At 36.7% G+C, this 13,725-nt stretch overlaps 1 protein-coding gene and 1 non-coding gene across 5 annotated transcripts in view; both read right to left on the bottom strand.

Annotated features, from left to right (window-relative positions):
- The window catches only part of Stag1 (STAG1 cohesin complex component), a 377,958-nt gene that overhangs the window by 54,671 nt on the left and 309,562 nt on the right, over nt 1-13,725 (bottom strand). The window lies entirely within an intron of this gene.
- On the bottom strand, nt 6,922-7,028 carry LOC147825246 (U6 spliceosomal RNA). The gene has a single exon (XR_015441212.1). It is a non-coding gene; the product is annotated as a U6 spliceosomal RNA (small nuclear RNA).

Consider the following 13,725-nt stretch of genomic DNA (forward strand, 5'->3'; position numbering starts at 1 on the left):
ACCAGATATAGTGGCGGGAGCTTGGAAACACAGCACTTGAGAGCCTGTGGCAGGAAGACTGCCAATTCAGGGCCAACCTAGGGAACACAGAGTTCGAGGTCAGCCTGTACTACTTAGGGAGACTTTATCACAACAAATGAATGAATGAACCAACCAACCATAAAAGGCAATTATGTTAACACTTTTATGCAACTTTTATTTGAATATACAGTATACTTTTATTGCGACAGTTTACGTAACAATATAGTATTCCCTTATTTTATCTGCTAAATTTATTTAGTGTTCCTATTATCATTCTCACATGAAAATTTAAAAACCCATAAAAATGAACATGGCTGGATGTAGTGGCACATGCATGTAATCCCAACACTGTGGGAGGGTAAGGCAGGAGAATTGCAAGTTAAAGCAAGATCCTATCTCAAAAAAGAAAAAAGTTCTCAGATGAAGAAGTAGAAATGGAAAAAAAAAAAGTAGAAATGTCAAATAAATATATGAAAAAATATTCAACATCACTGGTCATTCAAGAGATGAAAATTAAAACAGCTCTGAGATTCCATCTCACTCCAGAAAGAATGGCTGCTATTAAGAAATCAACCAATAACAAATGCTGGCAGGGCTGTGGAGAAAAAAGAACACTTCTTCAATGCTGGTGGGAATGTAGACTGGTACAATCACTGTAGAAATCAGTTTGGAGATGCCTCAAAAAACTTAAAACTACAGGTTCCATTTGACCCAGCTATTCCCCTCTTGATATCTTCTTGAAAGAACTCAAAGAATCCTAACCACAGCAATATATGCACACCCCATGTTTACAGCAGCACAATTTGTAATAGCCAAATCTTGAAAACAGCCCATATGTCCATCAACCAATGAATGGATAAAGAAGATGTGGTTTGTTAATATAACGGAGCACTACTCTGTCATAAAGAAGGATAAGCTTGAGACACTTCTGGCTAAATGGATGTACCTTCAGACCACACTATTAACTGTGGTCAAATTGGACACAGTTTAAATATCTCATTGTTTCTCTGGTGTGAGAAACCAAAAGTGGAAATATGGACCAAAATGTGTAAAAGATACTGGGAAATGGAAAGAAAATGTTCAAATGAGAAGGGGAACAAAGGAAGGTGGAAAAGAAAGACGGCAGAAGAAAAAAAGAATGAAGGAAAAAATGGAAACAAAGCTTTTGTAAATAAGGAGGGGAAGAGGGGTTGAAGGGAAAAAAAAGCAGTAGCAAGGTATATCACGTACAGGTACAAATTCCCTGTGATGAATGTTATCATTATTTATATATATCTAAAATGTACCAATAGACTTTTTTAAAATGAAAAAAAAAAAAAAAGAAGAAAAAGAAAAAAAGGGCTGGAGATGCAAAGGCCCTTGTTCAGCCTCCAGTACAAAACTCTGCAGGTTGTGGTGGTGGTGGTATTAATAAATGAAATGTTGCAGAAACTAGTTGAGACTTGCTTTTCTTTAAAATCACCAAGTTTCAGATTATTTAAGCAAAAGATATCTCCAATATGCTTATTTGGGAATTGAAAATAATTTGTGAGCCTCCTGCTTCAGCATCCCAGCATGTCAGGATTATAGCCGTGTGTCATCAGGTCCTTCTGATCTATACGTTTATCCTTTCTTCAACAGTATACTGTCTTGATTACTGTACAGTACTGGAATCAGGTATTGTAAGTCTTGTAACACTGTTCTCCTTTTTCAAAGTTAAGTTTTTAAATTCCTTTGCCTTTCCATATAAATTTTATAATAAGGTTGTTAGTTCCTGCATAAAATTCTGCTAAAACTTTAAATGCAACTATGTTAAATCTATAGATCAGTCTGTGGAGAACCAACATATATTAACAATACTGAGTCTTCCAATACAGGAATGTAATAATTTTCATTCTTTTATTAATGAGTGGTAGCTTTCAGCATATAGATCTTATACATATTTTGTTATAATTAAATATTTCATGTTTTTGAAGCTATTGTAAATGATATATTTTATAAAATTTCAATTTCTAATTGTTCATTGCAAAATAACTCACTAATTTTGTTTTTTGGAAACAGGGCCTCACCATGTAGTTCAGGCTGGCCTTGAACTCCTTATGTAGCCTCAGCTAGCTTTGAACTTGTGGCAATTCTCCTGCCTCAGCCGCCTGAGTGGTGAGATTATAGGTGTGTGCCACTACATCCTGCTTCTCAATTTTAAATTTAGAAAGTATTAGCATTTAGATGTACCTGGCAAAATATCTAACAGAACAAATGGTGCACAATTCAAATTAAGATTCCTGATCACTACAGATCCCTAGTTTTCCACAAAGTAAGGCATTGCTAACAGGTTACTATATATCATCCCAGAAATAAATCTGTCAAGTAGATGTGTGTATAAACAGATCCTCTTCTCACTTCTTAAAATTATACTGAAAAAAGTGAAATTATACTGATCTTTCTTGCCATTTATAGCTAATATATCATTAAATGTCTTCTCACATAGAATGTGGTAGCATAAGTAACATCAAACTCATTTTATTCATAGTTGTATAGAATTGCAGAGAATCAAAAATATACTACTGTAATTAATTAGTTCTCTACTAATGAGTATTTCCATTTTTATAAATGCTACAGCGAACATATTGTAGCCAAACTTTTGTACAGACATTTAAGCATATATCCTTAGTCTAAATTACTAGAAATACAAAGGTTCAAATGAAAGATATTCCCACATTCAATTTTGATAGTATTATGCAAATAACCTTATAAAGGAGGTTATTGCAGTCTATACTCACAATATTTAAGATTATTCATTTAGTTAAAAGGGGGGATTTCATAAAGGTTTCTAAAGTACACACATGGTTTAGAATTACTAGAATAAAGGGGCCGGGGATTTAGCTCAGTGGTTTTACTGCCTGCTGCGCAAGCGCAAAGACCTGAGTTCAATCCCCGGCACCAAAAAAAAAAAAAAAAAAAGAATTACTAGAATAGAGCCTGGATTGGTGATAAAACTGAGGTTACTAAGACAAATAAGTTTCTGTTGTGATCTACAAGAGAATATATGAGGGATTAAACTAAAGACTAAGAGTATGACAAGAAAATATATTCAGGAGGTAGATCAAAAGACTCTTGGGATTAAAGATTGTTTCTAATACTATGCTCCATTATACCTTCAGGACCTGGGACTCAACTTTTTTTTTTAAACGGGTAGGTTCAGAGTAAGTTGGATGTGTTTTTGTATGTGTGTGGGAAAAAAGAAAAGGAAGGCATTCTGATTCCTGTTTTCTTTTTTTTAAACTAGGAGCCTTGTATACATGGTGGATAGAGGAATGGTAAAATGTCTGATACAGTATACACAAAGACCAATGACAAATAAATGAAATAATTTCTAATGCCAGTCAGGGAAATAAGTGTGTAGTTTTCTAGAAAAGCATGATTCTATTACTATATGCAATAAACTTAACTGGCCCCTCAAAATAATCTGGCCTTAGTTATACCCTATATTATGTTCAGTTTGAATAATGTGATTTCCAGTTCATAATGATAAATTAGGTATTACACATTTAATCTCTCCACAGTTCACAGTGAAATGGCACAAAAGACATTTGGAGAAAAAAGGTTAAAAAAAAAAAAAAGAATCTGACATGTAGTAAACATCAAAAGGTACGGAGTAGGGAAAAGAAGGCATGGTAAAGAGCAGAAGTATAACCTCAGCTGCCATAAATGGCAGTAACATATCAGTAGCAGAAAATACAGATAAAGAATTTAAAAGCTTAGTTTGAATTAAAAAGAATTAAGATTATGTACATGTACCAACTCTCCATGAACATAACTATGTACTGCAAGCATGCAGTAATAAAAATTTTTTCAAAAGCCTGGTTTGAGAGGGTGTACCACAGCTTTGTGATCTTAGTTATACTTTTTATACCTTTTGCTTCAGTTTTATCAATAAAATGAAAGTAGCCTAGGCTTAAAGAAATGAATATACGAGAAGACTAAAATGACACTTAAACAAAATTATACCAACAGTAAACAGGCAGAAAGCCATAAAACAGAATAGGGATAATTTAAATATCTCTTGCTTTTATTTTACAAAAAAATTGTATGAAGAGATACTACCACAAATTCAGAAATATGGGTTCTTCATAAGAAAATGATTATTATGTTATTTAGAACTTAACTTTTAGGTAAATGGATATACCTTGAGGACATAATTTTAAGTGAAATAAATCGGATCCACATGTTTAAATATCACATCATTTTTCTTGTGTAAGAAACCCAAATGGTAAAAAAGGACCAAAATGGATGATAGATATTGGGAAGTAGGAAGAAAATGTTCATATGGGAAGAACAGGGAGGGGGGAAAGGGAAAGGAAGGAAGGGAAAACAAAACAAAAATAAATGAAAACAAAGCTTTTGTAAATGGGAAAGAAAAGGATTGAAAGAGGGGTGAGGGGAATGGGAAAAAAGAATCAAGAATATTATGTACAGTATAAATTTCCTACGATGAATATGGTCATTATATGTATCAAAAGTATGGGCTGGGGTTAGCTCAGTGGTTCTGCCACCTGCCTCGCAAGCACAAGGTCCCAAGTTCGATCCCCAGTACCAAAAAACAAAAACAAAAACAAAAACCCAAAAGTATATTAAAATTGGACTGGGTATTTAGCTCAGTGGTTCCACCACCTGTCTTACAAGTGCAAGGTCCCGAGTTTGATCCTAAGTACCAAAAAAAAAAAAAAAAAAAAAAAATTCAGGGGAGAGTTTAAGTAGACTCTGTAACATATTCTTACGGGAAGTACTCAAAAAAATAAGAAAAGCACACAAGAGCTGGTTTGAAAGGAGTCCCAATGTCCAAAGCTACAACAATAGGATCATCAAAATAAATACGATTAATATTAAATTTTACCAAGCTGAATAAAATAGGATGAGTTTATTTTTTTTTTAGTTCTTTTATTGGTACATTTTTGGTATACAATTCATTTACATTTATCATTGGGTGTTTGTACTTGTACATGATCTATCTTTGGTTCTTATTTTTTCCCCATTACCTGTGCGCCCTTCACCCCATCCAGCCTTCCCTATTTACATAGAATTCATTTCCATGTTTTTTCTTTTCTCAGTTTTTCCTTTTCCTCTTTTCCTTTCCCCTTCCTCTCCCTTCACTCCTTCAACATCACTCATCGAGATGCAGATGAAAATAACACTGAGATTCCACCTCACCCCAGAAAGAATGGCTGCTATCAAGAAATCAACAAACAACAAATGCTGCCAGGGTTGTGGGGAGAAAGGAACCCTTCTCCATTATTGGTGGGAGTGCAGACTAGTGCAACCACTGTGGAAGTCAGTATGGAGATACCTTATAGAACTAGGACTAGAGGTCCCATTTGACCCAGCTATTCCCCTGCTGGCTACCTTCCCAAAAGAATTAAAAGAATCATACCACAGTGATATATGTGCACCCATGTTCATAGCGGCACAGTTTGTAATAGCTAAAGCTTGGAAGCAGCCCAAGTGCCCATCAACCGGAAACTGGATAAAGAAAATGTGGTTTTTTTATAAAATGGAGTACTACTCAGCCATAAAGAATGAAAAACTAGTCATTTATAGTTAAATGGATGCATATCGAGGCCATACTCTTAAGTGAAATAAATAGGACACACATGTGTAAATACCGAATAGTTTCTCTAGTGTGAAAAACTGATAGTGTAAACAAGGGTTAAAATGATTAAAATAATTGATAATTTGAAATAGGAAAAAAGGTCCAAAGATGAGTTTATACTGATAATGAAGCAGTCAGATTTAGTGGTGCACACTTACAATCCCAGCATGCAGGGGGCTGAGGCAGAACTGAGAGTTCGAGGCTAGCCTGGACTACACAGCAAATTAAAGGCCTGCATGGACTACATGGTGAGATCCTATCTCAAAGAAACAAAATGTTTTAAAATAAATAAATTAATAAATACATTAATGAGGGTTGGGGATTTAGCTCGGTGGTTTTGCCGCCTGCTGCGCAAGCGCAAGGACCCAAGTTCGATCCCCAGTACAAAAAAAAAAAAGATAAAAGTACATTAAAGAAAGTTTATTCATATAGTAGTGAATAAATACAAATCAATGAATATAAATGACACAAGTCATTGTAGATACCATTTTGTGACTATGACAGTAACATATGAAACAAGCAACAACTACAGAATCATGCCAGGCAATTTAAAAGGATCACAGCAATAATAAAACACTGTTTCTGTTACTAGCTTTTTAAAAAATGTTTTTTTTGAGATGAAGGTCTCACTATGTTGCTCAGGCTGGACTCCAAGACACTCCTATCTGGGTTAGTGGGTCCATAGGAGTCACTGAATCTGGCTTTTTTGGTTAAATTTTAATATGAAATTATCTATTGAGATTCTTATTGCTTTAGAGTAATAAAGTATCATCTAAGCATTCCACATTATCAAAAGAGAATGAATAATTCCTAAAAATTACCTACACCTAACTGTGAAATACGTATTTTGGTCTTCCTCAGTGTCAATAGTATACAACAAAACAATTCTTTCCATTCTCATATAGAATTAAGATAATTATTCTACTCAAGACTAGGCCAAGTTTTTTTTTTTAATTCTTTTATTGGTACATTTTAGGTATACAATACGTTTACATTTATCATCGGGTACTTGTATCTGTACATGATGTATCTTGGTTCTTATTTTTTCCCCATTACCTATGCGCCCTTCAACCCCTCCACCCTTCCCTATTTACACAGATTTTGTTTCCTTTTTTTTCTTTTCTCATAATTTTTCCTTTCCCTTCTTTCCTTTCCCCTTCCCCTCCCACCACCCCTATACCTTTGGACCTTTTAATATTTCAAATTATCAATTATTCATTTTAATCATTTTAATCCTTATTTACACTTTCAGTTTCTCACACTAGAGAACCTAAAAAAATACGGAATGCTTCATGAATTTGTGTGTCATCCTTTCGCAGGGGCCATGCTAATCTTCTCTGTATCATTCCAATTTTAGTATATGTGCTGCTGAAGCAAGCACTAGGCCAAGTTTGTTGAATTCCTGCCGCTTGCACTCCAAATTGTATGTGAATACAGAAGCTCTAAAACTTATTAAACGTTCTCAAATTTATTTAACTATGGTTCCACTACAAAAACTAAGCCACGGCAAGTGCTGATATTATCAATACTTAGAACAGTACCTGAAACAGTTATAATTAAAACTTTTCATTACATAATAATAAAAAATTTTGGACTTGCTCTGACAAATTACCAGCATTTTTCCTAAAAAATTAATGTTTACCTAACCATTAAAATTTTAAGGTAAAGTATAGCTGAAGTTAATTACTCTGGAGGGTACAAGGTGGTAGAAACGAGGCACCCAGCACTTGCCTGCTCCTTCCCAGGACAAAATCAGAAGCAACAGGTGTGCAGTAGCATGTGGAGGTGAGTGGCTGTGGGAGAACACTGGAACTCAATGGCAGAAGATGGAAATCTGGTAAAATCTAGCATAGCTAGACAAACAAAACACCCCAGCACCTATCTCCTAGGAGCTTTCCCTCTGTAGGGGTAAAAGTGAAAGAATCCTAATAAATTTTATCTGTGAAGCTGGCACCCTGGCAGGCATAGCCTTAACAGGTAAGAGACTCAGATGTGCACCTAGATCTGTACAGTGGGCTGGCTTCAGAGAAGGAGTTCACAGCACATCCCAGGATAATGTAGCTGGGAGCCTTCTTTATAAGGTCCCTAATTTTTGAGTTGTACCTCTCTGTGGGACAAATCCTCTATTGTTCCATTGTGGCTCCAGCTTTTCCCCCATCCCCAGGGTGTGCAGCCTTAAAAGCTCTGGCGAGAAAGTATACCTGGCACTGCCCAAATTCTGTGCTTTTAGGTGAGAAACTCAGCTGAGAGGATTTCAACCTATTTCAGCTGGAACTCACTCCTGCTCAATACCTGGTTGGTACAACTGAAAGAACTGGGGCAGGGGAGAACAAACATCCCTAGCCAATGTCCTGCCCCTAGGGAGCATAATTTAAGAAGACATGAAGAGCAGCTTTGCTTGGCACAGGAGAAAATCATCAATCCTTGCCTGCACCTCCAAGCAATTTGGTTGTGAGGAATGCTTTCTTCTTTTTAATTATTATTTTTGTGGTGCTGGGGATCAAGCCTAGGACACTGCCCATATTGGGTGGATAGCTCTGTGACTGAGGTATAGTCCTAGCCCAGCTGAGAGGAATTTTCCACCTGTAATAACAACTCAGTCCTGCTCCAACCCTCGTGGACACTTCTGCTTAAAGAACAGGAGAGGCAAAAGCTCCCGGCCATCAACCTGACCCATGGCAGATATACCTAGGGTGTGGTGTCTGATGTCCTCCTTCTGGGTAGACACTCCCAAGTAGCAGTAGAGAGGAATAACACAACTTCTGACACCACACATACATGGGTCCTCTACCTGCACTTTGTCAGATCATGTATTGCTGATAAGATTGGATGTTAAGTATCACAATGCGGGGGAAGTCACCACTGTGCCCTCATCTTTCCCCATAAAGCACCTAGATCTGGACCAGTGTCTAATCAGAGGACAAGAGCTTCAGGTTGTTCAGAACAAGTGCAACAAATATCATCATTTTGTTTTCTTTTGACAGACGATTTTGCTTTTTTCTTTTGACTGTCCAGGCTGGCCTTAAACTTGTGGAGCTCTTCCTGCCTCGGCCTCCTGAGTGCTGGGATTACAAACATGCACCATAATGCTTGGCACAATTGCTTTCAAGTAACAACCAATATCAGTAGTGTGTGTGGAAACCATCAGCCGATAGGGGCTACCATGCCCATTGTAGGAGAAACCAGAGGGTACACCCCACATTCACATACTCTGCTGTCTATACCACACCAGCCTGAAATACCAGCGTGTCCCCACTCTTGTAAGAACTGCAAAGCCAGTGGGTATCTCTAACTCTGATGTAGTATGGCCCATTCTCAAATCTGTTAATCACAGCTGAAGGTACTACAGGGTGATTACACTATAGTGTCCAGCTGGAAATAAACTTAACATTGCAAAAGAAACTGATACCCCAAGACATGTCATCAGACAAAAGGCATGCACTAAGAAGGCCATCCATAAAAGCAGAAGAGGGCTGGGCATTTAGCTCAGTGGCACCACACCTGCCTGGCAAGTGCAAGGTCCCGAGTTCGATCCCCAGTATAAAAAAAAAAAAAAAAAAAGAAGAGATGGCCAATCCTCAGTACTAAAATAAACAAAATCAAAATACAAAACACATGAAGTATGAAAAAAAAGGGTTGAAACTTTCCGTTTCCAAAGACTGCAAAGTAGATGAAATGCCTGATAAACAAATGACTTTTAAAAGCTTGGTAAAATTCAAAAGAATACAGACAAACGGTAAAATGAGGAAGACAAGGCAGGATATAAAATAATATTGGAGCTTGAAGACAGGTCTTCTGAAATATTACAATCAGACAGAAATAAGGAAAGAGAGAACATTCAAGCTTTCTGGAACATCATTAAAGGATCAAATGTCAACATAATCAGTATACCTAAAGGAGAAGAAATAAAGGTTAAGGGCATAGAAAACCTATTCAATGAAATAACAGAAAACTTCCCAAATTCTTGGGAAATACATGAGTATGCAGGTAAAAGAGAACTTTATAACCTCAAATAGTCATGACTAGAGAAGAATCTCTCCATGACATAGTAAACTGTCAAAAGTACAGGACAGGGGCCAGGGATTTAGCTCAGTGCCTCACAAGCGCAAGGTCCAGAATTCAATCCCTCGAACCAAAAAGAAAAAAAAGTACAGGACAAAAAACATTAAAAGATACAAGAGAGGAATGTCAATTCACATTTAAAAGCAAACCCATTAGATTACCAGCAGATTTCTCAGCACAAACCCTAAAGGGTCAGGAGGACACAGGATAGTGCATTTCAAGTCCTAAAAGAAAATACTTGTCACACGGAAATTAAGAAACACTCTCCTGGGCCAGGGATTTAGCTCAGTGGTTTCGTCACCTGCTGCGCAAGCGCAAAGACCCGAGTTCAATCCCTGGTACAACCCCCCCCCAAAACACCCTCCTGAATGCGTCACAGATTAAAGAAGAAATCAGATAATTTTTACAATTAAACTATAATGACAATGCAACACACTGAAACTTATGGGATGCAATGAAAGCAGTCCTAGGAGGGAAATTTACAGCAGTGAATTCCCATATCAGGAAAACAGAGTGGGACAAAATAAACAACCTAATGTTGAACCTCAAGCTCCTAGAAAAAGAAGAGCAAGTCAAGCCCAAAGCTTGTATGAGGGAGGAAATTATAAAAATCAGCAGAAATTAATGCAATACAGACTAAGAAAACAATAAAAACAGCCAATGAATTGAAGAGTTGGTTCATTGAAAGATTAAGTAAAATTGACAAACCCTTAGCCAATCTTATAAACAAAAAAAAAGACCGAAAACCATGCAATTAGGAATGAAAAAGGTGAAATCACAAAAGATCCTGCAGAAATCCAGAAGATTATCAATACCTATTTCAAGAACCTGTATTCTAATAACATGGAAAAAACATAAGAAATGGACAGATTCCTAGATATATATGAATTACCAAAATGGAATCAAGATGATACAGAAATTCTAAATAAACCAATATCAGTCAATGAAATTGAATACGTAATTAAAACAAATTAAATTAAAACAAAGAAAAGCCCTGGCCCTAATGGATTCACTGCTGAATTGTATAAGATATTTTGAGAAGACTTGATGCCGCTACTCCTCAAACTTTTTAATGAAATTAAAAGGGAAGCAACACTCACATATTAAATTCATTCCTGGAAGTAAGCATTACCCTGATTCCAAAACCAGAGAAGGATGCAATCAAAAAAGAGAATTACAAGCCAATATCCTTCATGAATTCAGATGCAAAAATCCTCAGTAAGACACTGGCAAACAGAATGCAGCAAATCATCAAGAAGGTTATACACCATGACCAAATTGGATTAATCCCAGGGATGTAGGAATAGTTCAACATATGCAAATCAATAAATGTAACACACTATACTAAAAGAGCCAATGACAAAAACTATATGATCATCTCAATACATGTAGAAAAAGCATCTCTTTTTCTTTGACAAAATCCAACACCCATTTGTGATAAAAAAAAAACCTGCAAAAAATTGGAATGAATGGTCTCTACCTCGACCTGATAAAAGCCATCTATGAAAAACCAACAGCCAATATCATACTAAATGGTCAAAAACTGAAATCCTTCACACTAAAATTGGGAACATGACAAGGATGTTCACTGTCACCACTCTGTTTAATATAGTTCTGTTTAATATAGCAATTAGACAAGAGAAAGAAATAAAAGGAATCAGGATAGGAAAAGGAAGAAGTTAAACTATCATTATTTGTGGATGACATGATGCTCTACATAGAAGACCCCAGAACTCCACCAAAACTTTTAGATTTGATAACCAAATTCAATGGCATAGTTGGATATAAAGTCAACACTCAAAAATCAAAAGTGTTCCTGTATATGAAAAACAGACTCATGGAGATAGAAATTAGAGAAATAATCCCTCTGACAATAGCATCCAAAAAAAAATGAAATACCTAGGAATCAGTCTAATGAAGTAAAAGACCTCTACATTGAAAACTGCAGTACTCTGAAAAAGGAGATTGAAGAGGATATCAGAAAACAGGAAAATATTCCTTGTTCTTGGATAGAAAGAACCAATATAGTGAAAATGGCCATACTTCTAAAATTGTTATACAGATTCAGTGCCTTTCCAATCAAAATCCCAACAGCGTATCTCACAGAATTAGAGAAAATAATCCTAAAATTCATTTGGAACCAGAAGAGACCTAGAATAACAAAGGCAATCCTGTGCAACAAAGGCAAGGCAGGTGGCATCACAATCCATGATTTGAAATTATACTACAAAGTTAGTGTGATAAAAACAGAATGGTACTGGAAATAAATAAATAAATAAATACAGAACTGAAGATGAGTGAAACAGATGAGAAGATGCAGAAAGAACTTCAGACACACTCCATCACCTTATCTTTGACAAAGGACCCAAAAACTTCACTGGAAGAAGGATAGCCTCTTAATAAATGGTGCTGGAAAACTGGCTTTCTACATGCTGAAGATTAAAATTAGACCCATATCTTTCACCATGCACTAAAGTACAATCGAAATGGAACAAAGATCTAAATATTAAAACTGGAACACTAAGTCTGCTGGAAGAGAGAATAGGTAGAACACTTGAGGACATAGGAGTAGCCAAAGACTTCAGGAACAAAACCCAAGCTGCATGGGAAACACTACAAATAATCAACAACTTTGACCTCACCTTATTAAAAAGCTTTTGCACAGCAAAAGAAACCACAACCAGAGGGAAGTGACAACCCGCAGTGTGGGAAAAAAATTTTACCAGCTATTCATCAGATAGAGGACTATTATCTAGAATATATAAAGAACTCAAAAAAATCAGACCCCTCCAAATTAAAAAACCCAATCCAAAAATGGGCATCTAAAATGAAAAGACACTAATCAGATAAAGAAATAGAAACAGCAAAAAAATATATGAAAAAATGTTCAACATCACTGGTCATTCATGAAATGCAAATTAAAACAACAAGATTCTATCTCTTTTCAGAAAGAATGGTTGCTAGAAAGAAATCAACCAATAGCAAATGCTAAAGGGGCCATGGGAAAAATAACCCTTCTCCACTGTTGGTGGGAGTGTAGACTGGTCCAACTACTGTGGAAATTAGTATGGTGATTTCTCAAAAAACTGAAACTAGAAGTTCTATTTTATGCATTTTTTCCATTTTATTATTTTTGGTATCTTTCTGAAAGAATTAAAAGCATCATACCACAGTGATATATGTACACCCATGTTTATAGCAGCACAGTAGCAGCACATAGCTGAATCTTGGAAACAGCCCAAATGCCTATCAACTGATGAGTGGATAAAGAAGATGTAGGTTTTTTTATACAATGGAGTACTACTCTGCCATAAAGACGGCTGGGCTTCAGACATTTATACCTAAATGGATGGACCTTGAGACCATACTCCTCAGTGAAATAAATCAGACACACACGTTGAAACACTGCACTGTTTCTCTGGTGTGAGAAACTGAAAGTGGAAATAAGGACTGAAATGTATAGTAGATATTGGGAAATGGGAAGAAAGTATTCAAATGGGAAAGGGAACAAGGGAGGAGGGAGGAACAAAGGAAGGAAGAAATGGTCAAGAAAAAAAGTGAAAATAGAAAGAAAAAATGGAAACAAACCTTTTGTACACAGGAAGGGGAGGGAGCTTGAGGGGGAGAATAGGATAAAAATAAAATAAAATTTATTTTAAAAAAGAAACACACCTGTAAAAAATTAAAAAAGCAAATAGTTGTCAAACAGTTCGTAAGAACTGAAGCAGAGAGGCAGGTCTGCCCATGCCCTACCGAGGTCCTGAGTGGCACAGAACACGGCCAATCAGCCCACTGCAGACAGGCAGGTCTGTACATGCCCTACCGAGGTCCTGAGTCCCACAGAAGACGCCGAATCACCCCACTGCAGACAGGCAGGTCTGCCCATGCCCTACCGTGGTCCTAGGTCCCACAAAACACGCCGAATCAGCCTGCTGCAAACAGGTAGGTCTGTGCACGCCCTAACGAGGTCCTGAGTCCCGCGGAAGACTCCAAATCACCCCCCTGCAGACAGGCAG

This window comes from Heterocephalus glaber, unplaced genomic scaffold (genome assembly GCF_053883595.1).
Source record: "Heterocephalus glaber isolate CG9 unplaced genomic scaffold, H.glaber_assembly_v1.0 deba00001504, whole genome shotgun sequence".
NCBI classification, from domain to species: domain Eukaryota; kingdom Metazoa; phylum Chordata; class Mammalia; order Rodentia; family Bathyergidae; genus Heterocephalus; species Heterocephalus glaber.